Source organism: Nyctereutes procyonoides, unplaced genomic scaffold (genome assembly GCF_905146905.1).
Source record: "Nyctereutes procyonoides isolate TBG_1078 unplaced genomic scaffold, NYPRO_anot_genome, whole genome shotgun sequence".
Lineage (NCBI taxonomy): Eukaryota > Metazoa > Chordata > Mammalia > Carnivora > Canidae > Nyctereutes > Nyctereutes procyonoides.
In genome coordinates, this window is record NW_026575041.1 from 14,492,715 (window position 1) to 14,519,515 (window position 26,801).

The 26,801-nt window shown below is 42.8% G+C and overlaps 1 long non-coding RNA gene across 2 annotated transcripts in view; it reads left to right on the forward strand.

Moving 5' to 3' along the window:
* Positions 1–2,141: 2,141 nt before the first annotated feature.
* The window catches only part of LOC129506814 (uncharacterized), a 28,403-nt gene continuing 3,743 nt past the window's right edge, over positions 2,142–26,801 (forward strand). Inside the window, exons 1-3 of one of the 2 annotated variants that reach the window (XR_008663863.1) lie at positions 2,142–2,428; positions 9,514–9,623; positions 23,602–23,813. This is a non-coding gene — a long non-coding RNA (uncharacterized LOC129506814). Of the gene's footprint in view, positions 2,429–7,776; positions 8,159–9,513; positions 9,624–23,601; positions 23,814–26,801 lie in introns of those variants that run through there. The other variant, XR_008663864.1, reaches the window with a different exon arrangement.

Here is a 26,801-nt window from a genome sequence, read left to right on the forward strand (position 1 = left end):
AAGCAGGCTCCATGCCCAGCACGGAGCCTGATGCGGGGTTCGATCACACAACCCTGAGATCTTGACCTGAGCTGAAATCAAGGGTCGGGCGCTGAACCAACTGAGCCACCCAGGCACCCTGAGGAGGTGACATTTGAACAAGGTTTTGAAGGATAACAGCTCTCTGCAGTCGAGGGGAATTTGAAAAGACTAGACTATTTTCTAAGAGGGGAAAGGGCACACACTATTTGTTTTTCTGCGGGGTGTGGAGAGCACTCCCCGAGGAAGAATCACTGCATTGTCTTGTAATAGATCATAGGCACTTGGTGTTTTCCATATTTCAACAACTAGGAGAAAATGCTCCTGGAGAATCTTTGTAAATCCAAGCACTTCATCCTTTGAAAGCCTTGTCATGGGGCAAAAGAAATGGTCCTTTGAATTTAAGTGTCACAAAACTCCAGCAGGAGCAACATGTGCACGGAGAAGGCAGCCCAGGTTCACTGGAGCCGCACGGAGGAAGCAGATGTTCTGCTCTGTTCTGAGACAGTTGACCATTCCTGAGAGATTGCACGATTATTTCTAAGCCATGTCCCCCCCGAGACTTAGTGGAGAGCCCCATCTGTAAGCCCTGGTGGCTGCGCTTGTGTCTAGACCACAGGAATTCTGTCCTCTGGCTCCGCCATGGAGGCATGTGAAAGCAGACGGAGAAGGTAGCTTCCTGCTGACAGCACAGTTACCCACAGGTGCCCTGAAGCCGGGGGGCCCCTGAACTGCTTCAGAAGGAAGTTTGCCAGTTCCCACTCCTGCCGAACAGATGGCAGCTTTGCACTTGGGAAACTCTTTTGCTGCCAGGATGAAGTCACGTCTTTTAGCGGTTATGGTCTTGTTACTTTTAATGTGTGTTGATGTGACACACCGATGCACCTTAGGAAGACCTGACACACGCGTGGGGTGGGGGAGATGCGCCTGCCCCTGGTCCCTGGGAGGGGAAGCTTTAAAGGATTAAAAGGAAGTGAAATGATCCTTCCGGCCCATCTCTGTCAGTAATTAGCTCTGGTTAAGTGGTTTTGGTTAAGTCCTTCGGTCACTCAAATTCGGGGTAGACAGGGGGCACCACCAGGCCCTCATGCGCCACGCAGGCCTGGGCCCCCTGAGACCCAGGGATCAGGGCAGTTTGGGTGCCTTCTGCCTGGAACTCTGGGGGACAGGTTGAACAGCCAGACAGCTTCCCCTGTCACTCTAAGGCTTCATTGTCAGACATGTTAAACCCTGGGTATGACCCTTAGGTGATGGAAATCCCCCTCCCATCTTCGAGTCTTTCTGCCTTGCAGTGGTACTGCCCATTAGAATCATCTGGAGAGCTTTTCTAAAAGTACCTATGTCAAGGCCCCCATGCAGAGATCCAGATTAACTGGTGTGAGGTGAAGGCTGGGAAATCCTCTATTTTTTTTAAAAGCTCCGCAGATGAGTCTAATAGGCAAGAAGCATTGCCCTGAAATCTTATACCGTTGCATAAGACAATGTTTTATTCTGTTATGCCAGCATATGACACCACCAACAAAGAAGCAGGGCTGGTGCGCCTGGGTGGCTTAGTCGGTTAAATGTCCGACCCTTGGCTTCAGCTCAGGTCATGATCTCAGGGTCATGAGGTCGAGCCCCCCAGGTCATGCTCTGCGCTCAGCAGGGAGTCTGCTTGAGATTCCCTCTCTGCCCCTCCCACGGCTCACTCTTCCCTCTCCTCTTCTAAAAATAAATAAATAAATCTTTTTTTTTTTTTTAAGTGGTACTAATAGTAATTGCTTCAAGGATACTGGCTAGCAATAAAGTAGTTTATCATCCTGAAAGTGGCCTTAGGCTTCAGTGCGGAAAAGTTGCCAACCCAGAGTAAGCAGGTCATATGCAGCAGAGCTTGGTCTGAAACACCCAGATTTTCTAATTATATGAGCTCAGCCCCTTTCAGTGCTTTACCTCCGACTCCTAAATTACCAAGCCTGTTTTCAGTTATCAGACTATTTGAAGCCCGTGGGACATTTCCAGCTGGACCTCTACCACCAGCGTGAATTGGAACAGTGAGGTAATTATCTGAGTAATTCAGGCAATGCGGTTTATTTTTCCTGAATTACCTGGATAATGACCTCAAGCCTAATAAGATGGAAAGAAGCCAGAGCCACATTCTGATGGCTTTACTGCCCTCTCAACAACACGTTCCTATTTAAAAGGTCCTGACTTAAAGAATTAAACTGTTAAAGCTTGCGTCTTCCTTATTTGCCACAGGAGGCCCCATTAATCATCTGGCGAAGATAGCAGCTCCTCAGTGTTCAGAGATCCTGTGGCTGGGGATTGCTCCTCCCAGCTGAGGAACGCAGCAGTCCTGGATTCCTGGCGTGTTCTCTGTGTCTCTGGGAGTCGTCACCTTAGCTAATGAGGTGACAAAGAGGAAGGCTTCTGGGTATTGATTTTCATTTCTGCTCATCATTTCTTCCTTAAACTACAGACCCAAATACACAGAAGTAATTCCTATTTTCCTGGGCTGGCCTGGGCTGGATCTGTAACATGGAGTGCCTTACCCACCTGGCAAGGCCTCGCTTTTCACCTCAAGGCTTGGCGCCGGAGCCTGGAGAAGCTATTCCAGCTAAAGGGACAGGAACTCCTTTGCTTCTGCTGCTGTCACTGTCTTCTTCACAGAGATGACCAAATGTCTTAGCAGAAAAGGTGTCCGTCCTATTTCCCAAGAAGAGTTCTTCCTCCTGGGCACTTGGTCATCCCTCTGGAGCCATCTTTGATCTCTATTCAAGTTTTGCTTTCTGTTCACTCCTTCTCTTCTGCAGACAGGGCTAAGTCTTCTCCAGCTCTGGCAAGTAGGAAGCAAGGTAACAAATGAGATTGGGCAGGACCAGGCCAGAGCCAGTGGTGGATGGAGTGACACTATTAGGAAATGAGAAGAAAAATACAGAAGCCAGAAAATGGAGGCAGGTCAGAGACGCTCAGTTCAATACAACAGTATGGGAACCAAGAAAGACCATGATGTGCTGGGGAAACATAGGTTTGGAACTGAATCCTGGCTCCTTTCTGGCTATATGATAATCTTTAAAATAGTAATATTATTAAAACTCATGTCCTAAGGTGTTATGAGATTGAAATGATTTACTGCACACAAAATTGCTTAAAGAAATTTTATACTACATGATTGTTGCTATGACTATGGCAAAAAAAAGGAAAGCCTGCCCAACAATATTAAGTGCTTCTCTGGATTCAGAGTGGAAGAGGTAGTAGGGGTCTGTCTTCTAGTCCTGTCCTTTTAAGCTTTTGAAATTTCTCTCCATTATGAGAAAAGTATTTTACTTAGTGTTCAAGAACACATATTTATTCATGGAAACATTGGTAAATACGAATTCAACTTAGTAAATTTTAAAGGTCTAGCAAGTAGAGGGGAGCTCCAAAGGGCTACAGAAAAGGAAAGGTTTTTAAGGTAGAGATATAGTGGAAAAAAGGAAATTATTAGCAAAGAATCCATTGAAAATTCTCATCTGCCCTGAACTTTAGAATATTTGGAATATTCTAAATAGCTTATTTGGAGAGAGGGTCTTTGCAGACATAATTTAGGCAAGGATCAAGATGAGATCCTGCTGAGTTATGGTGGGCCTTAACCCAATGAATGTGTCTTTAGAAAAGATAGAAAAGGACACACAGAGAAGTTGATGTGAATATGGAAGCAGAGATGAAAGATGTGCTACTCTAAGCTAAGGAGTACCAGCAGCCTCCAGAAGCTGGGAGAACCTAGGAAGGACTTTCCTTTAGGCTTTCTGAGAAAGCCTGGCCCTGAGCATCTTGATTTCAGACATCTAGTCTTCCAGGACTCTTATAGCAGCCCAAGGAAACCCATGCATGTGATTATAGGTATCTGAATCCAAAACTTCACAAAATATCCTTACTATGTGTAATGTACTTTGATATTTTCTATCAATGCTGATTGTGACTTACTAAAATTAATGTTGTGATCCTCTGATGGGTTGTCATCCACAGTTGGAAAAAAAACTGTTCTTCTCTTTCATTGAGAATGAATGCTGAGTGAGAAAGGATATTTAGATATGGTGATTAAGAGTCAGAGCTGGATCCTCATTAAATATACACAATTGAAATGTTGGTGGGGGTTTGTGGGGAAGAGTCAATGCTGACTAGCAAGGAAATAATTCAAGTAGGTTGGTGGGAGCTGCTGGTTAGAATAGAGGTTTGATCTTTATAACAAAGACCCAAAGTAGCAGTGGCTTAAACAATGGACTCCTGTTGTTAAAGAAAAATGTTTTTATATAAAGGTTAAAATCTCACCTCTCACACCAGTGTAAACTGAATACATGTCAAAGATTTTAAGTCATTAATTCATGAGGGATCCATTAAGATATTGCTACCAGTTCAATGCCAAGTTCACAGTATCACGCATAGGTTAATTGAGAATGCTGAAATGAATTTAAAAATTCATGTAAAATTGGCTTTTTCTGTGGTGCAGGAGTAGGGAGCAAGGACGAGGGCAATCAACTATACCTCCACTGGACAGGATTTGTTTGCATGTGGAAAAGAAATAATCATCTGTACCACTATCAGTTATCTGTAGTTTAAGGAGTTGTAAAATAGGTCAAAGATAATGGTAGAGGTAACCTGACCAAATAAGCTCTTCAGGACACCCATGAATCTTTTTGATGCTCACTTCAAATTCTTTCTGTTTTTCCTGGCACTCTCTTATATGAGAGTATGAGTGTCAGTATACTGGAACTGCTGTGGAGCTCCCAGTACTGAGGGACCAGCTGTTGCACTCTTATTTATTCCTCCTCCATCCCTAGAATGACACTTTCATCTGCATGGGTCAAGATAGCGCACCAATGGCACAACTACATTCCTTTCAACAAGAAGCAGGGAAAGGGGAAAGTAATACCCTTCCCTTTAAGGGTATAACCTAGAAGTTGCACACAGCACTTCTGCTCATATCCTGTTAGCCAAAACTTAGTCAACTGTTCATGCCTTGCTGCAAGGGAGACTGGCCAATGTAGGCTTTATTCCATGTGGTCATGTACCTAAAACTTGAGGGCTGTCGTCCCAAAGAGAAGAACAGATATTAGAAGACAGTTAGTAATCCTAACGAAAGGAAGGACCTAAACCAGAACCGTGAATTTAAGGATTACTGAATAATGACGAAGAAATGAAAACAGAGCATCTTGGTTACTCTTTTGAGAATTGTCAAGAAAAAGGAGAAGCAGACTAGGAATAGGAAAGTCAGACAGAAGGGAAAGCGGACCGATTTTTCCCAGTCTTGAAATCCAAAGCTCACTGTACAAAACGCCATCCCCTCTATGTAACCTTGCCTAATCCCCAGGGCTAAAAATCTCATTATCTCCTAAGCTCCCATATCCCTCATGTATGCCATTTGCCTCATCGCTGACTATTTCTGTATGTGTCTTATATCTCCTGTAGGCTCTAAGTACCTCATTTATCTCTTCAACTTTCACAACTTCTAGTATGCCACTTTGCCCACAGCTGACATCTTTCTCATTTATCGCCTTCCTCCCTGTTGATCCCTCTTCAGTATGAAGCAAAAGAAAAGTCTAGTATTTCCCTTCCTTTTTAACAGCACAGAGAGTTAACAGTGGTCTTTGAATAGTTCTCTTTCCATCTTTTACTCAGGATGACTGTGAGAAATGACTGTTCACAGACCTCAGTGATGTAAGCAGGAGTTGCCCAAGAGTGACGTGTTGCTAATATGAAAAAGGAATGGGTGCTACTTCTTGCTTCTCATGATGCATGTTTCTGTATGTTCATGATTTGTTGTGTAGCTATTAAGGTACAAGAATTAATAAATATGTTCAGGGTCCTTTTGCAGTAAAACTGGTTATAACTTGGGGGGAAAAAGTGAAACTTCAGTTTGAAGTTTGAAAATCCCAAGTTTGAAAATCATGGTTTTAAATTAGATTTCATTTTGATATACAGTAACGCATAAGACTTAATCAAAGAGTGAAATGCCTAGTCTACCCAGGACAGTGTGGCATATTAGAAATCAAGAAGAATTTTGAATACACAGCAAAGGTATAAATCCTTATCCTGCCACTTACTGGTACATGTGACTTGGGCAAGTCACTTAACTTCTCTGGATGTCTCCTTTCTCAACCATTGAATGTGGATAATAAATCTACCCTGCAGGGCTGTTGTGACATATAAAGCTATCATATATATAATGTCTGTTATAAATTCAATGGCATTTGTTATTAATTTAATGCCAAATTGAGAGTATTTGGATTTTTGGGCTGCATTCATCCTTTTTAACTAAATGCACGGTATTGCTATGGAGATACAGCTGCAGTTAGCAGAAGATATGTCATGTTTATGTCCATTATGGGCTATATTAACAAATGCCTCTCCTCAGCCCATCCCTCATTTCAGGCAAATTATCAGAAATATCACAATGATTTATGTAACATAACAGTTCATCTTCTTGTGGAGTGGGTAAGTAGGGATTGGCTTATGGAAGTAACTGTACAGCTTTTAAACTCTACCTTTGTTTCTTCTTTACTTTAGGTGGGGCATTTTTTAGACTCCTTAAAACTTTAAGTCTCAGGGCCCCCAGTTAAAATGACCAATTAAGTTGTATAGAAATTCTTTCTTTTTTCCACACACATAAGGCAGATATTTCAGAATGTCTATAAGCGGTGGTATTTTAATAATTTTGTTGAGCCTTAAAGGTGTGTTATCAAATACTGCCTGTTCCTTCCAGTTAGGGGTAGAAAAATGGGGAAGGCAGAGAGGAATGACTTACTTGGCCTTCCTATTCTTCAATAAGGCATTGACCCTTGTCAAAGAGAACATATATACATATGCACACAAACAAGGACTCCCATTTACCTTATTTTCAAATTTAAATTATAGTATCCGGTCATTCATCTTTGTCACAATCCGCCAAACAGTTTTGCGAGAACATGTTTCATAAACAAGCTCTCCTTTCAGCATCGGCCAGGAAGGTTAAGGTTTAGATCCTGTGCGATAGAAAACCTTTTTGTAATTCACCCCCAAACATCTGTTCAGTCGTTCATCATTAACATCTGTCACCCATTTCTAGGCTCAACCCAGACAAAGCTATGTTTTTCTAACACACTCTATTCCAAATTGTTACCAAGTGATTCCTACTCAGACTAATCTTACACAGGGATTGAGAAGATGTTTTATTGGATCAAATTCGTCCTCTCCTAATGCAGCATCTACCCTGTAGCTTTGGCAAAAACCCAGTGGCTCAGAGGAAGAGAAATTCCTCATAACATGCTAACACTTTCCTGGTTAAATTGTTAGTTACCCCGAAACTTTTAATTCTCTTTATAACTCTTCAGGGTTAGCAAACATTATCCTATATATCCTATACATTTGTGTATCAAACTTTTGGCCCATTGAGCCTATCATATACCGTATTCAAGCCCCAGTGGGGTTGCTTTGCAAACTAACTGAAATAAGAACATATGAAATGTTTTCTACTACTTGATCCAATTACTTGCATAAAAAGAAATGTTGCCTCATTTGGAAAGATAACAGAGTGGTTAAAAGTATGCTGAGACCTGAACTGAGATCTTGGAAATGACACCTCTAAGTCAGTTAGCTTTGGTTATTTTAGTTAATGACCCTGGGCCCTCATCTACTTAATGGGGAAAATGGGTACCTCAGGATTATATAAGTTAAAAGAGATATTGTATGGAAGGTGCTTGACATAGTGCCTGGCACATAGCAAGCAACTCTGTCAGTTGTTAACTCTTGCTATCATCATCATCCTCACCATCGTCCTTACCATCATCATCATCACCGTCACCATCCTCATCACCATCATCATCACCATCACCATCACCATCATCATCCATCACCATCCTCATCACCATCCTCATCACCATCACCATCATCATCACCGTCACCATCACCATTATCATCATCATCACATCATCATCAAAGAAGTAGAAAAAGACCAGACTGGCTTTACCTTGCTCTTTTACTCTCAGCATGTCCTTTTCCTTTCTGCTTAACCAGCATTTATTGAATACCTCCTATGGACTCAAACATATGCCAAATATCAACATAAGTGAGATAAATTCCTTCTCCTCAAGAAGCTCTCTCCTTAGTAGAGGAGATAGACCAATGCCCTACTTCAAATCAGACTGTGGTAAGTGCTATATAGTTACAAGTAAAACTCCCCACAGATTATTTGAAGATGTTTTAACACCAAATCTCTGTTTTTCTTATTAGAAGACTTTAATTGGGGCTCATCTTACACAGTAAGTTAGAAATTTAAACCCCAGGGCAGACCTTTCATTTCAATGGGAACCTAATGGTTATAATTTAGGTCAATGTTTATAATGTCAATAGTGCAGTGAGACGGAGGAAAAGGGTTTCACCTCTTTTTCCATGCATGTTAAAAAAAAAAAGATAATAATGAAAAAGGCCCCCAAACTGAACCAGATGGAGAAACTGAATTATTCTTTTTTATTTCCTGTAAAATTTGAGCAATGATGACTCATTAAAGCCAATTTGATATTATAAGGTTTCTAAATGTTAATACCAATCTCTACTAACCTCTATCATCTATCTATCTATCTATCTATCTATCTATCTATCTATCTTTTTCTTTATTAGAGATCAGAGAGTCCTGGGACTCCATTTTCCATTGACTGTAGTCACAAGAAAAGAGTCCTTGTGGGAATTCCATCCTGGCCATAGCTATGGGCGCCTTTTCCACATTATCTGGAGAAAGGGCATATAGAGCTGAACACCTTCCAGATGTGTATCCTTCTGCTGGTGCTCCTTCATGAGTCCCTATCCTGGGGGCCTAAGTTTTGTGTGGGAGATAAGTGTGTCACCCTGAAGACATGATATATGTGTTGGGACTAACAGACCGAATCTGAGTTCCGCAGAAGAGCAGGATGGGGCAGGCAAAGGCTTTCTAGGCAGAGGGAACTGCTTGGGAGAGGAGGGGTGTGGGCTCCTGATAGCTGGTCTGTAGGGGGAGATGCAGAACAGGAGTGGGGATTGGGGAAGAATGGGCCAGGAGCAGATCCCCAAGCAGAGCACACATTTTGTGTTCACCAAGACAACTTCTTCTTTGCATAAAAAGAAATGTTGCAAAGGGAGCATGGCATTGCAGGTGACATGGAACAGGTCAGGAACTTCTAGGAACAGGTGAGATACCAGGTCCATTCTAGAAACACCTCAAATGTGTGCTCTGAGGCCTACTACATGGGCCACATAATGCCACATCTTCATGGAAGTTTCCCAGTGGACATATTGCTCCCTCAGGCTTTGTCAACTGGTGACATATTTCTATCCGCCTTCAACAGATTAAAAAATTGAAATTTACCAGCTGTGTCTTTCGGTATTTTACTTAACTTCTCTGAACCTTTATGTCCTCACTTCTAAATGGAAAAAAAAAAAACACCCTACAACTCCAAGTGCCCATGAGTCTTTATGGATATAGTACAGTGCTAACAGGCACTCATTCATGTTAATTCCTTTGTGGTCCAGGGTTATCCTCTAGGAAGTGATAAGAAACCCAGGTATCCTGACCAGGAGGTCACGTGTGTTCTGAGGCATCGTTCTACTTCCATGCACACCCTGCAGACAAAGTACACCTGGTAAGTCCCAGATGAACTGCCATCACGTTTACAGCATGAAGCTGGGATGGATCTGTCCCTCACCCTTCAACCCCCACCTACTTCAACAAACCCTGACCCTGTCAGCACATTCCTGTGCTGATCCCTACCCAACCCCATGCCCCTGCTTATGGGGGCTGAGAGGAGAACCAAGCTACCTTCAACAGGTCAGGAAAAAAATATTACCCCAAGGGAGGTCTCAGCCATGAAGTCAGCTGGGAGGGAAAACTAATGACAAGTGATAGTAAAAAGACCGGATTTTTCAAGATGTTTTTACTTGTCCTTAAAAAATTACAAAGACAAATCAGATAACCAAAGAATGCATGGCCTGTGAGGGAGAGAAGTAGGAAATTGAGTTAGAAAAGGATGGGGCTGACTAAACACCAGTTTGGTAATAGAGATGTTCCTAAATCAACCGGCCCTAAGGACATGAGGATGAGACGGTCGCCACCAAGTGTACTCCCTTCCCTGAGAATCAACCAGAGACTGGAATCTTGTTCTTGAAGTCGGTGACATCTTTAAAACCTGATTTATTGTTTGCCCCTCAAAGCCTTCCTGTGCCACAGTCACAGACACTTGGTTTCAGGCAGGCGCGGGGTAGGGGGTGTGCGCATGCGCCCAGGATGCACCTGCCCAGCCGGGGGTGGGGTGGGGGTGGGGGCTTGCCCTAGAGCTTGGAGAATGAGCTGCCTAGGGCGCGATGCCGGTAAGCCAGGTGTACAATGACGCAGGCTCTGTAATGGGATCCATCTGATCCGTCCACATGCAGAATTCACAGATTGTTTTATTTTTTATTTTATTTTTTTAAGATTTTATTTATTTATTCATGAGAGACACAGACTGAGAGAGAGAGGCAGAGACACAGGCTGAGGGAGAAGCAGGCTCCATGCAGGAAGCCCGATGTGGGGCTCGATCCTGGGACCCCAGGATCACGCCCTGGGTCAAAGGCAGGCGGTAAACCGCTGAGCCACCCAGGGATCCCCCACAGATTGTTTTAATGTGAGCAGATCCCTGCTCATGACCCTCCCAGGACATCCCATGCCACCCCGAATGCAATCCACACGTGTTAGGGGCTTCAAGGCCCTGTGTGGTGGCTTGGGCCCACCACGCCATGCTCAGTTTGCATCACTCTTCCGCACCACGACTGCGTCACAACTGCATTTGCCCCTGACAGTTTGCAGGTGACTCCCTCCTCTGTCCCCGCTCACAGTCTGCACTAGGCTCTTCTCTCTGCCTTGCCACCCTCGCCTTACTCTGCCCCACTGGTGCCCACTCCTTCAAAGCTCAGCCTTATTGTCACTCTCTGCCTTCCTTGTCTCCCCACCCCAATTGGGCCTGACCCCCTGATGCGCTCACATCACCTAGGCTTCTCCTCCGTGGCACTTGTTCAAATGCGTGGACTTACTTGTTGAATGTCTGTGGCCTCATCTGTGATAGAGGCATTGACCACATCTATTTTGTGGGTATGGGATACAGAGAACCTACCTCAAAGCTCCTGGCTCAGTGCAGGGTGTGACAAATGTTCAGAAAGTGAATGAATGACTGGTTGGAAGAGAACTTCCAGCTGGTCCCCTCCTACAGCTGATGGCTTCTGGCCAAAATCAGCTCAGGACAGAATATCAAATTAATAACAGTGCCTGTAACTGAATTGAATTAGGCAAAATGGTGGTTTGGCTGACGACCTTCTGGTCTTCTTCTAGTCAAAGAACTATGATAAAGGAAGGTCACTGGGGGGCGCAGTTGATTAAGGGTCTGACTTGGTTTTGGCTCAGGTCTTCATCTCAGGGTGGTGAGATCCAGCCTGGCTTGGACTCTGTGCTCAGCTCTGGAGTCTCTTAAAATTCCCTCTCCCTTTCTCTCTGCCTGCCCCCCCTCCCCCCCCCCCCCCGCCCAGCTCATGCTCACTCTCTCTCTCTCTGTCTCTCAAATAAATAAATCAATCTAAAAAAAGGGAGGAGGGAATCACTGGGCTGCAAAGTTATAAAGAACTTTAAGAAAAACAAGGCCCATTTTTCAAAACTAGAAAGCCATTAATCAGAAGTTTTCTGGGAGAGCTGATCACTCAGGTGTCTAGTCATACAGTCATTCATGTAAATGCTAAAATGTCAGAATTTAAAGTTGTTATTTGAAAGAGAAGCAGCTGCGACTCCAGAGCAACCAACAGCCCCTTGCTTGCATGGAGTAGTGGTTTCCAGTGTTATCCTGAGAGGCCCAGCTGTTCCCATAACTAAAGGCAACTTCCAGTCATTCCTTTGGTTTTCCACTGATTATAAAATATTATTATAAAGGCATAGCATGTCAAGTCATGGTCATTTATGAATACCAGGAGACTGCCAGGGAAAAGTAGATAAAGAGAGAAACTCATGACTCATGTCTGTCTCCCTCTACTGAACCAGGACTGGGTTCATGGCCAGGAACTGGAAGTTGCCCTCTTTGTGTACCTGGAGTCCAGAACAGTGCTGGGCACAGAGTAGATCAGGTAGCTCAGGTCTGCCGGTGCTCAGACCCTGTGGGGGGCATTCTTTACAACCTCCAGCACTCCGCTCACTGTCCTCCCATCTTCTGCTCTATTTAGACTTACCCTGTCCTCTGACCTACCACAGTATCTCCCAGCAGAAGTCTTCCCTCCTTTCAGACAAGGCATTTGTACTCAGTGTTCTACTTCCTAAGAACTGTAATTCAGACCGTCTCATTCCCATCTTTGACTGACTTGTGTAAGAGTCTTCATTCAAGCCTTGGTCATTTCGGGTCCACCTGCTTCCCCTCAGCCTGAGCTCCTTTATAAAATTTGAAAGAGTAAATCCCAGAGAAATAAGAGAAGTTGGTTAGCTGCCACCAGCTGACAGGCTAACAGGCAGGGTGTCCTAGGTCCAGCTATTAAACTCCCTCCAGATATGAATGACAGAGGAGAAAAGATTAGTGTACACAATGCCACTACCTATGCTTCTTCTGGAAAGACAGTAAAAATAAAACCCCCAAGTACAATAGCATCAAGGCACAGATTGGTGCTTACTTTTTCTAATCTGAATGAATTCCAAACTGCTTCTCTTGACCACTTTATGCTTTTAGGTCTGAGTTAGAAATCTCTTCCCTTCTTCCTAAGGATAAAGACATGTAATAATTGTTAAGAGCTTAGACTTTGGACTCTGGGAGACCAGTTTGGAAATCCTGAGTCCCCCTCTGAGTAATGGGGGAAAGCTATGTTACCCCTGCAAGCCTCAGTTTCCCTTTGGCCAAGATACAGAAGATGAGAGTGCAGAGCAAGCTTGCCCACTGGGATGGTGGAGACCTCACCTGCCCCAAATGAATGATATCTCCAAAGGTCAGATATCTTGTCTTCAAAACAGATTTTCCTACTGCCATGTGATCCAGCTCCAGGACTTTCTAGAAGTATTTCTTCTTCCTTCCTCCTTCTTCTTCTCACGATCTCTGCCCCCTGATGGATCAGGAGATGAGATGTCAAACGTTAATTTGCAAAACAGCAGTTAAAAAGTATAAAAGATGTATTATCCACCAAAATATAAGTCAAACAAGATTCACCACACATTCTGTTTTATAAGCTATCTGCCTCAAGATTTTAACTGCAATCGGCCGTAATGATCACACCACGCAGTCTATTCCGCCCGGTTGGAGCCTTTCAAACACACCTGCCAGTCGTTCACAACCCAGGTAGATGTACTACCACCATGCCAAGCTGTATTATTGCAGTATTTAATGGATAATCTTTTAGGACACTTTTATTTATTTTTTTTATAAATTAATTTTTATTGGTGTTCAATTTACCAACATACAGAATAACACCCAGTGCTCATCCCGTCAAGTGTCCCCCTCCGTGCCCGTCACCCATTCACCCCCACCCCCCGCCCTCCTCCCCCTCCACCACCCCTAGTTCATTTCCCAGAGTTAGAAGTCTTTATGTTCTGTGTCCCTTTCTGATATCTCCCACACATTTCTTCTCCCTTCCCTTATATTCCCCTTCACTATTATTCATATTCCCCAAATGAGTGAGAACATACACTGTTTGTAGGACACTTTTAGAACAATTAAAATTCTTACCTTCAGACCCCTGGGTAAATGATCTATTAATTCTACCCCCCTCATGCCCTTGAAGTGCGGATTAAGACACAAACTGTGTAAACGACTAGCTGTGACCTGGTACAGGTGGGGTAAACAGTGATTGAGAATGTGCTGAAGTGGGACTGCTTGAGTTTGTAGCTTTTACTGCTGAAGTCCTTTCCTAGTAGCATCAGAGAAAAGCAAATCTAGTTTAAGTAAGGGGCACCTGGGTGGCTCAGTCAGTGAAGTGTCTGCCTTTGGCTCAAGTTATGATCCCAGGGTCCTGAGATCAAGCCCCATATTGGGCTCCCTGCTCAGGGGCGGGGGGGTGGGTCTACTTCTCCATCTCCTCCTATTCTCTCTCTCTCTCCCCCCCTGCCCCTCCTTCTGCCCTACCCTCTGCCCCCACCCCTTGCTTGGGCATGTGTGCTCTCTCTCTCAAATAAATAAATAAAATCTTAAAAACACACACATATATGACTGAAAGTCAGACTGGATTCTAGTCCAACTCCACCTAGACACAGTAAATCACCCAACTCTAGACTCGTTTCCTCATCTTCTACAGTCCCATCTTGCACTTTGTATCCTAGGAATCATAAAATACCCATAGCTCTCACCACATATTGGCCTGTTTTATATGGCTCAGTTAAGGTTGTTTTGTTATCCAGATAAAACTTTGTGAATGAAAGTATCTTATAATATATATAACATAATAGACACACCATTATATATAGTTTTGTGATAGATTGATAGATAATTTTGTACACATATCTAGACAGAAAGACTGTTCCCTACATGAACCTCAATGTATGGCATAATGATTGGCACATTCTAAGTGTACACTAAGTGTTTATTGAATAAATTAATGATTGAGAAAACTGAAAGAATCAAAATGTAGCAGTGGTATTAGGTCAATTGTCATTTTTAGATTTTTTTCTATAAAGAACATATATTTTTGTTGTTGTGGCAGTAAGAACACTTACCATGAGATTTACCCTCTTAACAAATTTTGAAGTGCACAATATGGTGTTGTTAACTATAGGCACAGTGCTGTACAGCAGATCTCTGAAACTTTTTCATCTTGCATTTTTGACGTATTATACCCATGCGGCAGCCAATTCCCCATTTCCCCTGAACCTCAGCCCCTGGCAACCACAATTCTACTCTCTGCTTCTAAGAGTTTGACTATTTTAGATACCTCATATAAAGTATGTGTGCTTCTGTAACTGGCTTATTTCACTTAGTGTAATGTCCTCAAGGTTCATCCATGTTGTCATATATGACAAGATGTCTTTTTATTTTATTTTGTTTTATTTTATTTTATTTTATTTTATTTTATTTTATTTTATTTTATTTTATTTTATTTTATTTTATTTAAGATTTTATCTATTTATTCATGAGAGACACACACAGAGAGAGGCAGAGGGAGAAGCAGGCTCCACAGAGAGAGCCCTACGCGGGACTCCATCTGGGGTCTCCAGGATCATGCCCTGGGCTGAAGGTGGCGCCAAATCGGTGAGCCACCCAGGGATACCCGATGTCCTTTTATTTTAATGCTGTATGTCTAGACCGCATTTACTTGATCCATTCATCTGTCAAAGGACACTTAAGTTGTTTCTACACCTAGGCTATTGTGAATAGTGCTGCAATGAACATGGAAATGCAGATTATATTTTTGAGATCCTGATTTCAATCCTTTTGGATAAATACCTGGAAGTGGAATTGCTGGATCCTATGGCAGTTCTCATTTTAATTTTTTTAAGGAGCCCCCATACTGTCTTCCATAGTGGTGCACCTTTCTTATTTTGCCAACAGTGTGCAAGGGGAACCTGTAGTTTTAATAATCAAAATATGGGGATGCCTGGGTGGCTCAGTGGTTGAACGTCTGCCTTTGGCTCAGGGTGTGATCCCCGGGGGTCTGGGATCAAGTCCCACATCAGGCTCCCTGCATGGAGCCTGCTTCTCCCTCTGCCTTTGTCTCTGACTCTCTCTGTGTGTCTCTCATGAACAAATAAATAAAATCTAAAAAAAAAAATGCCTATCTGTTATCTTGTTGACCTTTAGGAGAATAGCATGTCAAAAGTAATAAGAATTAATGAAGATGTCCATAATCTCAAGCTAGTTTCCTCCTACAGATTGATTCTAGGAAGGAACAGGAGGAAAATAAGACGTGTTCTCCAGCTGTCCCAGGAGCACACTGCATCCCCTGCAGCCATTCCCAAGGGACTCTCTGGTCCGACTATATGCAAATGCCAACAGTGGGTATAGCTTCAAGCCTGGCATTAGGCTGGCCAGAGGATACTATTTCAGCCCTGTGGAATGCTGTACAGCTATTTAAGTATAAGTAATTACAGAAACTTCACAGTCCATATAATATGTAGAAACATAGAAACTATTCAAGATGTAATGTTAAGTACAAAAATATCAGAAGTGAAAGTCTTAGGGTGGTGGGTCTTAGATAATTACTTGTGGTTTTTATTTTTAAAAATGTTAATTGTTTGGGTCCTTGCTCACCAGATGGTAGCCCACCTGAGCATGAGCAGTATCAGCCAGTCTCACCCTGGTGCTTGTAAGAAAAGCAAAATTTGGAGGGGGTGGGGGACCATACCCCAGATCTACTGAGGCAGAGTTTACATTTTTTAAAGATTTATTTATTTATTTTAGAGAGAGAGAGAACTAGGGGAGGGGCAGAAGGAGGAGAGGGAGAATCTCAAGGAGAAGCCATGCTGAGCATAGAGCCCAGCTCAAAGCTTGATTCCACAACCCTGAGATCAGGCCTGGAGTCAAAACCAAGAGCCAGGAGCTCAAGCAACAGAGCCACCCAGGCGTTTGCATTTTAACAAGATCCCCCAAGTGATTTATATGCACATTACGGTTTATATTATCTTTTTAAGAAAAAAAAAAAAGATACTGTTGAGTGAGTTTCCTCACTTTGGTCTCCAAACAATCCTGAGTTGGTAGCACAGGAGTTGGTTATCCCCATTCTACAGATGAAGAGGCAAGACTAGAGTTAAGGGACTACCCAGGGTCACGTACCATTTATTGTCTAGATCAGCTCTCAAGCCTGTCTCCTGATTCTGGAGCTGAATCCATGCCAGCCACAGCCTGTCTGCCCCTGTGTTTATGTGCCAGACCTTCCTACCTATAGTCTGAAATGGACCATCCACCGTCACCTGCCTTCAGCTGAACAGCACAGCCAGGAGACCACAGGGGCCCCTACTCCAGAAAGAAAAAGAAAAAGAAGACAGGCTGAGTTTCCTGAGAACATTTCTCTCTCTCCCATAAGACCCTGATGACAATATGCTGACCCTCCAACCAGCGAGGATAAGGCTTGGTATTTGTGAACTACCATGGGATTGTGTGGACAGATGTGAGCAGGGGAGAGGGCCACCATATGTCATTAGTTTGAAGCCACCCTGGCTCTCATAGAGTCCAAACCCATCCAACTTCGGAGGGAGAAACAGGCCCAGAGAGGGAAAGTGACTTGACCCAAGCAACAGAGCTAGTTAGAATCAGAGTGAGGAGAAGAGGCTTCCCAGAAACTGGAACTCAGGGGTGTGTAGATGGGCGCATCCTCAAAGGCACTAAAGGGGCAGGAACAGTCTTCCTCTTGGCCGGCAGGAGAGGAACAGGGGTGTCCAGAGCACTCCATGGAGAACAGGTCTGCAGCAGGCTCCCCATGCACCTGCTCTGATCAGAAGTTCCTCCTGCCACTCCATACTGAGCAATGTCCATGCCTTCCTCCAGGGGTTGTGCATCTCAAGAGCTTCACCCCCTTTTAACCACTGACAAAACCAAATCATAGTCATTTAAAGGGTAAGCTTAAAGAAATCTAATGAGCATTTGAGGTAAGGGCTGCTAAAAGGCACAGGTTCACTGGCTATCCACATGTACCATGTGCCATGCTACTCATACATGCACTTTTCAAAATAGAATTTGAAGACAGAGCTGTTTCAGAAGAGAAATGCACGTCCAAGAAAAAATTTCAAAAAAAAATTCGACTGTTTTGAATAAGACTCCAAAAGAACTCCTGCACAACACACAGGAAATAGAAGATCGTTAAAATACACGATTATTGGGATGCCTGGGTGGCTCAGTGGTTGAGCGTCTGACTTTAGCTCAGGGTGTGATCTGAGTGTGACTTTAGCTCAGGGTCCTGGGATCAAGAGTCCTGCATCAGGCTCCCTGCAGGATCCTTCTGCCTATGTCTCTGCCTCTCACTGTGTCTCTCATGAATAAATAAGTAAAATCTTTTTTAAAAATTCAAAAAAATAGAAAAAAGTAAAACAAAATACACGATTATTTAGAGATAATGGACAGATGGAACAGTAATTAATGTTGCCGGAGCTCAGATGGCTCCTGTAAAATCTGCAGGAATTGCACCATAGGGCAAGGTTCTGTGGCACAATATTTCATCAGGAGCTCGCAGCAGTATCTCATTAGACAAAGAGATGATAGATGATGGGAGATCACTTTTCATTACAGCCTTTCTCTGACTTTAGTAATACCTCGTGCCTTCTCCAAATAACAGACAAGTAAATTCATACTCTATTGAAATAACACTAAAACACTGAGTCAGTTCAGGGTTTTAAAAAAAACTGGTCAAAAATAATTTGGCTTTATAGACCCAGTCGCAAAACCTAGATTGTACCTATGCAGGATATATTTTAGCATTTTGTGGGTAAAGAATGAATACCCTTAACTGTAAATAAGGTGTCTAAATGCAAAGAATATACATCTTTACCACTGGCTACTTGAAGGTAATTTCTAAAGTATCAGAATGAGCTGAATTATTTTCAGTAAGAAAGACTTCCTATAATTGGCAACTTAGAGCATTCTAAAATATTCTCTCTCTTGTTCAATGTTGTCCAGCAACACTTACTTTTATTTTCTTGAAATTCCCACCTTGAGTATTATATTACACATCTCTTTGTTTCTTTATTTCTCCTGTGACTCACATACTAGAGTGAGAACAAGGACTTTTTTTTAAGGCTGTGCTCCCAGTTCCTTTTTTTTTTTAATAACTTTTTTTAAAATTTTTATTTATTTATGATAGTCACAGAGAGAGAGAGAGAGAGAGAGAGAGAGAGAGGCAGAGAGAGAAGCAGGCTCCATGCACCGGGAGCCCGACGTGGGATTCGATCCCAGGTCTCCCAGATCGTGCCCTGGGCCAAAGGCAGGCGCCAAACCGCTGCGCCACCCAGGGATCCCTGTGCTCCCAGTTCCAAGAATAATCCCTGACACATAATTCGTGATCAGTGAATAATTATTGAATAACAAATCATCTTTCCTTTGTTCTCCTGTATCTTCTAAATGTCCTGGACATCACTTTTGTAATAAGAAATCAAAATAGTGAATTATGCCAGAAGTAATGGAATCCAAAAGTGACCAGTCTGGATCGCATAGGATGAGTTCTGAAGTTGCTTCCTCCTGTCTTGGAATATCCCCCTCCCCAATTTTCAACTGCTATGGTTATTACCCTGAATGCTTTTGTCTGATTCTTCTATTTAATGAGACAGCATGCTGCTGAGTTTTTAGCTGCCCTGCATAGCACTGACTGGGATTTGCTCTCCGGAAAAAAAATCCATTAAAAAAATGCAAAACTCACACATGAGATTTCATCTTCTGAGTGCTGACTCCTGTCTACTATTGATCTACTTTTGATTCCTCTCTAGTACCTTCAAATCATTGGTTTTAGTTTTTATTTTTCTATAATTCCTAGTTGTTGTTTGCAGAAGGTTGTCTTATGGGATGTAGAAGCTCAGATTTCCATGTTCTAGAAAGAACTCTACAAGAGTATGGAGTACTCTACAGGGCTAGAGGTGACTAAGCATAGCAAGACCGGTCAAGATGCTCAAGTAGAATGCCCAGGAACAGGTGATGAGGGTGCACAGCAACAGCAGATAGATGAAAAGAAAAGCTCCTGTGTGAGAGTTCCAGATTTCTTCAGGAAAATGGCTAGCAATTGAGTCTGGACAAAAATGTGAAGTAGTAACTGATTAGAGATATGGGCTGTGGTGAGAGTTGATGTGATGACCTTGAGTGGTGTTTTCCCAGGAGAGAGTAGGAAGCATAAAAAGGGACGTGGACCAGGAGTGGACACCAATGGTGATAGGGCAGCAGGGTGGCTAAGAAGAGCCAAAGAGCGAATCAGGAACATGGCAGTGGTCATGCTGAGAGCAGAGTCACAAAAGGAGTGTGGTTGGTTTATAACATCAAGTGCCTTAGATGCTGAAGTCCAAGAAGTCGCATTCTGATTTGGCAGTCAGAAAGTCATGCTGATCTTGGTGGGAGCAGTTTTAGTGGAGGCTGGAGAAGCCAGATCAGACAGAGTTAAAAAGTGAATGGAACGTGAGGAGGTGCCGATTGTTCTGTATCTATAGATGTACCTCACTTGTCTTCCCCTGTTCTTTTCCTCACACATAAATTTCATGAAATCATGCATACATAATTTCTGAAAAGTGTAGTTTCATTAAGCCACTTTTTGCTCCCATATTTATATGAATATCCTTGAAAAAAAGTGCCATCAAAAGCATTTTGCTTTCAAAAGCATTTAGAAGCAAATAATTGGCAAGTAGATTATAATGGCAAGCACTGTTAATAGTGTCTATGAATAACTTCCCTCAAAAGATTTTACACTTTTCATACTTCCAGTCTTTGGGAATCCAAAGCTGCCAATTACTAACTAGATCTTCCTGAGTCTCAATTCCAGGCAGGAATGCTAATAACAATGCAGGCTGAGCAGCTAAGCATTAATATGATGCTCACTCTTTGCCAGACAGTGTTCAAAATTCTTCACGTAAAAGAAATAAGTTAATTCTTCTGACAATTTAACAAGGTAGTATTACTATCTCCACTGAAGATGACAAAACTGAGGGACAGACAGGTGAAACCATTTGCCCAAGTTCACAGAGCTAATAAGTGGCAGAGTCAGGATTTGAACACATGAGCAGGGGCTCATTAAGTGGAAACTGATACTGTCATTACCACAATTCATTCATTCACTCAACAAATATTTATTGAGTACAGATTCAAAGACAGGCATTGTACAAGGACCTGGGTATTTGGTGAAGAATAAAAATCTGGATTTTTCTGTAAAAGATTCTAACCTTACCAGACAGATTGATGGATGAACAAAGAGATAACTATGTAATTGCAACTTGCTCTAAGTGCTATGAAGAAAAGAAACAAGAATAATGTGAGATTGCTTAACCGTGGGTGGAAGGAATAAGGAAGGCCTTACTCTAAGAAAAGATGTTAAAACTGGCACCTGGCTGACAAAAGGGGTCTGGCCACAGGGAACTTTGGGGAGGGTGTACCAGGCAGAAGGATCTGCACTGTGAAGGCTCCAAGCACGTAAGACCCAGGGGTCACTTTGGCAAGGGAAAGTTGAGATAAGCAAAGGTTGGAGATGGGGCAGGTGTGGTCATATCATGCAAGATTTTATAGGTCATAGGAGTTTGGATTTTGCTCAAAATATAATGCCAAGTCCTCCAAAGGTTTGAGGCAGGGAATTAGCATGATTCAGGTTCTATTTTATTTATTTTTTATTTATTTCATTTATTTTTTAAGATTTTATTTATTTATTCATGAGAGACACAGAGAGAGTGAGAGAGGCAGAGACACAGGCAGAGGGAGAAGCAGGCTCCATGTAGGGAGCCCGACGTGGGACTTGATCCCGGGTCTCCAGGATCAAACCCTGGGCCAAAGGTGGTGCAAAACCGCCAAGCCACCCAGGCTGCCTTGTTCTTTTTTTTTTTTTTTAATCACTCTTGCTTTGATGCTGAGAATGTATCAGGGACAGGGCAGGAGTTGGAAGGATGCTGTTGTAATAGCTCAAGAGAGAGGTGATGCCACCTTGGACCGGGGTGGTGGCTGGATAGATAGGGAGCTCGAGTCAGGGATCAAGAGGCCCTCAGCTGAGGCTGAAGCTGAAGTTGCACCAGTGGGAAGCTGGTAGAAGCTTGCAACCGACCGAAGCAGTCACAGAGATGGCTGGAGTCAGAGGCAAGGCCCAAGTGCTGCATACAAGAAGTGTCTAAGACAGCTTCCCTCTGCTTTTAAAGACAGTTTGTATCTAGAAACTCTCTAGCAACCTTACTTTAAATTCCACTGACTTCCCCTTGCTAGAGGCCAGGAACGGGAGCACCCTACAATGGGGCTCAGATCGCCATAATGGACTTAGACCAATCTTGGCTCAAGCCCTGCTCGGGGCACATTGTCCCTGAACAAAATCAGGGTTCTGTGGAGGCAGAGGATGACTACTGTCTAGACAGCCAACACCAAGAATTTTGATACAAAAGGAGCAAGTTTCAAAATATCTGAGAAAGTATGTCCGTTAGACTTACTGGCTGTAGAAGTTGGAATTCAAAGGAGAGGTTCGAACTCAATACATTTTTTTTCAAGCTTAGCATCCTGTTTTAAATGTGCTCAGTTGCTGAGGCCACCTCTGATCTTGGAAATGGTTGAGAATATAAATGGGAATCTAAATGGAGCCTGAGGAACCATGCAGGCTTTAGTGAGTATATCAGGATTCAGTGTGACAACGTGGAGACGTGATTAGCCTCACAGCCGGCCTATCTGAGAACAGCTGAGAACGAAGGAGGCCGAGAACACATGGCGCAGCAGTTGGGAAGCATCAGTTGCATGAGCCCAGCTGCCTGGGGACTTCCAAATGGAGAGAGTTGAATTGTAAAGTCTCGAATCTTATTAAGGGACCAGGGTGTCCATGGGGACGTGAAAGGAGTGAGACGAGGATTCAGATTTTGAACAAAAGGAAGTACAAGAACATTCCTCCATCATAGGCAGTGATGCTCTGGGAAGATAGCAAGCTCTTGGTAGTGTAGAGAGAGCCAAGCACAACCAGGGTTTGATAGTGGGCAGAGCTGGCTCAGGAGTTGGCTTAAAACCTGACTCCGACCTGGAGACATTTCCTTACCTTCTTCGAATCCCAATTCCTTTATTTCTAAAACCCTGCCTACTCTGGAGGATCAAGATGAGGAAATAAGATAATATAAGGAAAGAGACCAGTGGTGTCTCTCAACGAGGCAAGTGTCTGTCTAGAAGTTAAAATAAGAGCCCCTGGCTGACTCAGTTGGTGGAGCATGTGACTCTTGATCTTGGGGTTGTGAATTCAATCCCCATGTTGGGTAGAGAGATTACTTAAAAATAAAATCTTAAGAAAAAAAAAGAGTGAAAAAAAAAGAGTGGTAATAATGCAATAACCAAAACTTGAGGGGTGGGGAGAGGGAGGGAAATTAAATGTTCAACAGTAGATCGATCAACCAAACCACAGAGCAACTGCATAACAATGTTATGTATCATTTATAATTATATTTTAAAGAATTAAATATCAGTGGGATAATTAATTATTGAGGTAACATTTACCATATAAAGTTATGTGAACAGAGCAGTATATAAAGTACAAATAAATATCATTTTTAAAAAGAAAGTGTATCAAAATGTTAACAGTAGTTGTTTGGACTGGGAAATTATAGATTTGGTTTTGTTTTTACCAAAAAAAGCACACACTTTTTTTTTTTTTTGCCATTTTCTGAGTTTTCTGTGAGAATGAATTGCTTTTACAGAACATGGGAATTAGAGATAATAAGTGGTGGATGATTTAATGTCACTGTGGCTGTTACCCTTATTAGCACATCCTTCTTGTTTCTGTTCCCCCAAATCCACGTCTGGCTTAGCTCCTGGGAAAATGGCAACAGTCCAGTGGAACCCAAAAGTGTGTACCTAGAGGAATTAAAAGGATTTTTATTCATTTAATTTGGGTGGTTTTGACTGGGTGTGCCTCATCCTAACAGGAAGTGTGTGTCACCAGGAAAGAATTTAATTCTTTGCAGCAGAAAGATGATTAGTGAAGAGTGAAAACACCCATCCATGTTTCTCACAGACTCTGCTTGATTGTATCAGACCAGCTCTCCTGCATAGCTGGCACCACTCAGAGAGGAGCTGCCTCCAGTCGGGATCCTCCCTGAGGACAGCTTCGTTTAGCCCCTGGACTCCAAACCTGGATTTGTCCCTTGGAAGAGTCACCATCCATCCCTGAGCTTCATTTCTCAACTGTAAAACCTTTTATATCTGCTGGACCTCTTCCCCTAAAAAGTGAGTCCCTTTGGGCAAGGACTATGTATCATTTCTTTCTGTATCCATAGGGCCTAGCCCAGCACCTGGGCTCAATTAATGTCTGTTGATTAAGTGGCCAAGTTGCATTGAGTGATTTTTAAATTATCTCATCCAATGTTGGCAATGAAATTTGTGAATACAGTCCTCCAGAGTATATTTATAGTTTTATTTTTTGGGGGGGAAAAAGATCTGGTTTTTTAAAGATTTGTTATTAGAGATTGAGCGTGAGTGGGAGGGTACAGTGGGAGAGGGAGAGAGAATTTCAAGCAGACTCCACTGAGCACAGAGCCCAAGTTGGGCTGGGTCTCATGACTCGGAGATCATGACCTGAGCTGAAACCAAGAGTCCAATACTTGACTGACTGCATCACCCAGGTGCCCCCCCAAAAAATCTAAAACAAATATGGGGAAATGTTAGGGTAAATCTGGATAGTAGCACATGAATGGACCCACATCGTATCCATATTAATCTCTGATTCATGGATTCCTCATCTCCAAACTAATATCTACCTCATTGTTTTCTGCCTTGAATGACAAAGGTTTTATAAAATTCTTAGCACATGTGTGTACTCATTAAATGCTTGTTTCTTTTAGCAAAGGGAGTGAAAGTTCTCTTTGGTTGGTCTTTTAATTCTGCTAACATTGGACTTTGTGATTTGAGCGACATGACCACAGTCATCCTGGCTATATCCAGTAGTGACACAGACTTTTCAGTGGAGAATAAATTGGCTCCTGTGAGGACAGACCACAAGGTCGATCTCAGCCCATATCCCATACAGTATTGGAGGTCTACTCCGGTAATGTATACAAGTATAATTAACTGCCCATTCATTTACCAGATGCCTTCCATATGCTAGGCGTTGTACGGGCATTGGAAGGTCAGGGATGACAAGACAGAAACTGTGACCACAAAGAACGCACTGTTCAGGACAAGAGACAGAGGCGGAAACAAATTCACGTAATATAATGCAGTGAATCCTAGATTAATAGCCCAGGGGAGGAAGTGAAACCTCTACCTACACTTAATTTCACTTAGTAATAAGAGCCATAGCTCTCCTAGGCCTCTGAAGTTTAGAAAACATTAAGAAGAGCCTGTCTGCTTCAAATTAAAGGCATCACCTTCATAAAGAATAATCTCATTTATGTAGGAAATAAAGCTAAATGTGTGCATGATACATACAGAAACAAAAATAAACGCAAAGTTCAGGAAGGGAACACACCATTGTCCAAGTGTTTACTTGGAGGGAGAAGGTGACAGGGTGGTGAGAAGGCTGGATTCTTGAGAACCGTATCTTTGTGTCGTCTGAATGTTTCCACATTGAGGATGTAGTCATATATTGCTTATGCTATAATTGCATTATTATGTATGCACAGAAAATGGAAGGTAAAGGAGACAAATGTCCACATGGTTTGCCTCTTCCTCAGCTTCAAGTCCTTGTTCTAATGTTTCTTTCTAAATATCCTAGTTTCAGGGTGCCTGGGTGGCTCAGTCAGTTAAGCATCGGACTCTTGATTTCAGCTCAGGTCATGATCTCAGGTTCATGAGATGGAGCCCTGAGTCGGGCTCCATGCTCAGTGGGGAGTCTGCTTCAGATTCTCTCTCTCCTTCTGCCTCTCCATCCCAACTCTCTCTCTCTCAAATAAACAAACAAATAAATAAAATATCCTACTTTCATAAGTATTTCATAAATATCCTTACCCCCAGTAAAATCCTCATCCCCTTCCCCAGTTTATTTGTGTTCCTTGTGCTTATTATAGTCTGACCTTCAAGATATTTCACTTCTTTTTAAAATTGGTTGACATCGCCTTCTGCCCACCCCCCCTCCCCGCCCGCTAGAATGTGAGCTCTGGGAGAGGCCAGATGTGTGGGTGTCATTTCCTCCACTCTGAACCCAGTGCCTCACATACTGGGCAGGTGCGCCCTGCAGGCCAGCTGCCTGCACCTATGCAGCAGTGTGTTCACAGCAATAATTTCTGAATGGAAGTGTTATGGATCTTTCATTTCTTCTTTCTGCTACTGGATATCTGAATTTTCGTAATAAGCTTATATTAATTTATTACCTAAGGAAACAATAAAGCTCTTTTAATTAAAAAAAAAATACATACGTATATTACCTGGGAGGCAAGAAAAGGAGCCTCTAGTAGAAGCCACACTGGAGCAGAAAGGGCTGGTGGCAGTCAGGCCAAGGAGCATGGGAGCGACATCATGAGACATCTGGAGGGGAGGCCAAAGTCCCTCCCTTGTGACTCCTCAGCTATCTTGTTCTTTCCAGACACCAGGATAAATGCCCGGTCTTGGGGGTCACTGGCTCACAAAGGATCTTCTGCTCTGTAGCTTCCCATGCCCTGAAAGGCAGGGCCCAGAAATTTATCCTTGTCCTTCTATCCAGAGAATGTTTTTATCTAGTTGCTACTTAGATTTCAGTAATTCTTTGCCGAAGCAACTTGGTTTCTTGTTTTCCTTGGGAACCAGACTCTTTCTAAGTCGAAGCCATAAAGAGGATGAAATCCATTACCTGATACATTTCAATTCAGCTATTCAAACCTTGCCACAGATGGAGGCCCTGCGTGCCACGCTTTCATTGTTGGCGATGGCATCTAAACTGGACACTTTGAATAAGGCACATGTGAAGGTGAAAGCTGAGGGTTTTTTTTTCATTCTTTATTCTTTCTCTATTTTTTTCTCTGTTCTATTTCCAATCTAGCACTGTTGTCTGAACGATTGTAGAGATAGCTGGATCCTCATCTCTAGATGCCATGCGAAGAGCAGTGGGGGATGGTAGTTATGTTCGTCCCAAAGTTAAGGGATTTGGATTCTGTGAATTTCTCTGCCACTAACTTGTTATGTGATCTTAGTTAAAATCATATTACCTCTCTGTGCCTCAGTTTCTTCATCTGTAACATAAGCACTTTTAAAGGCTTTCTGAAGTCCCTGCCAAAGCCACTTTTGTTAAACCAAGGACCAACA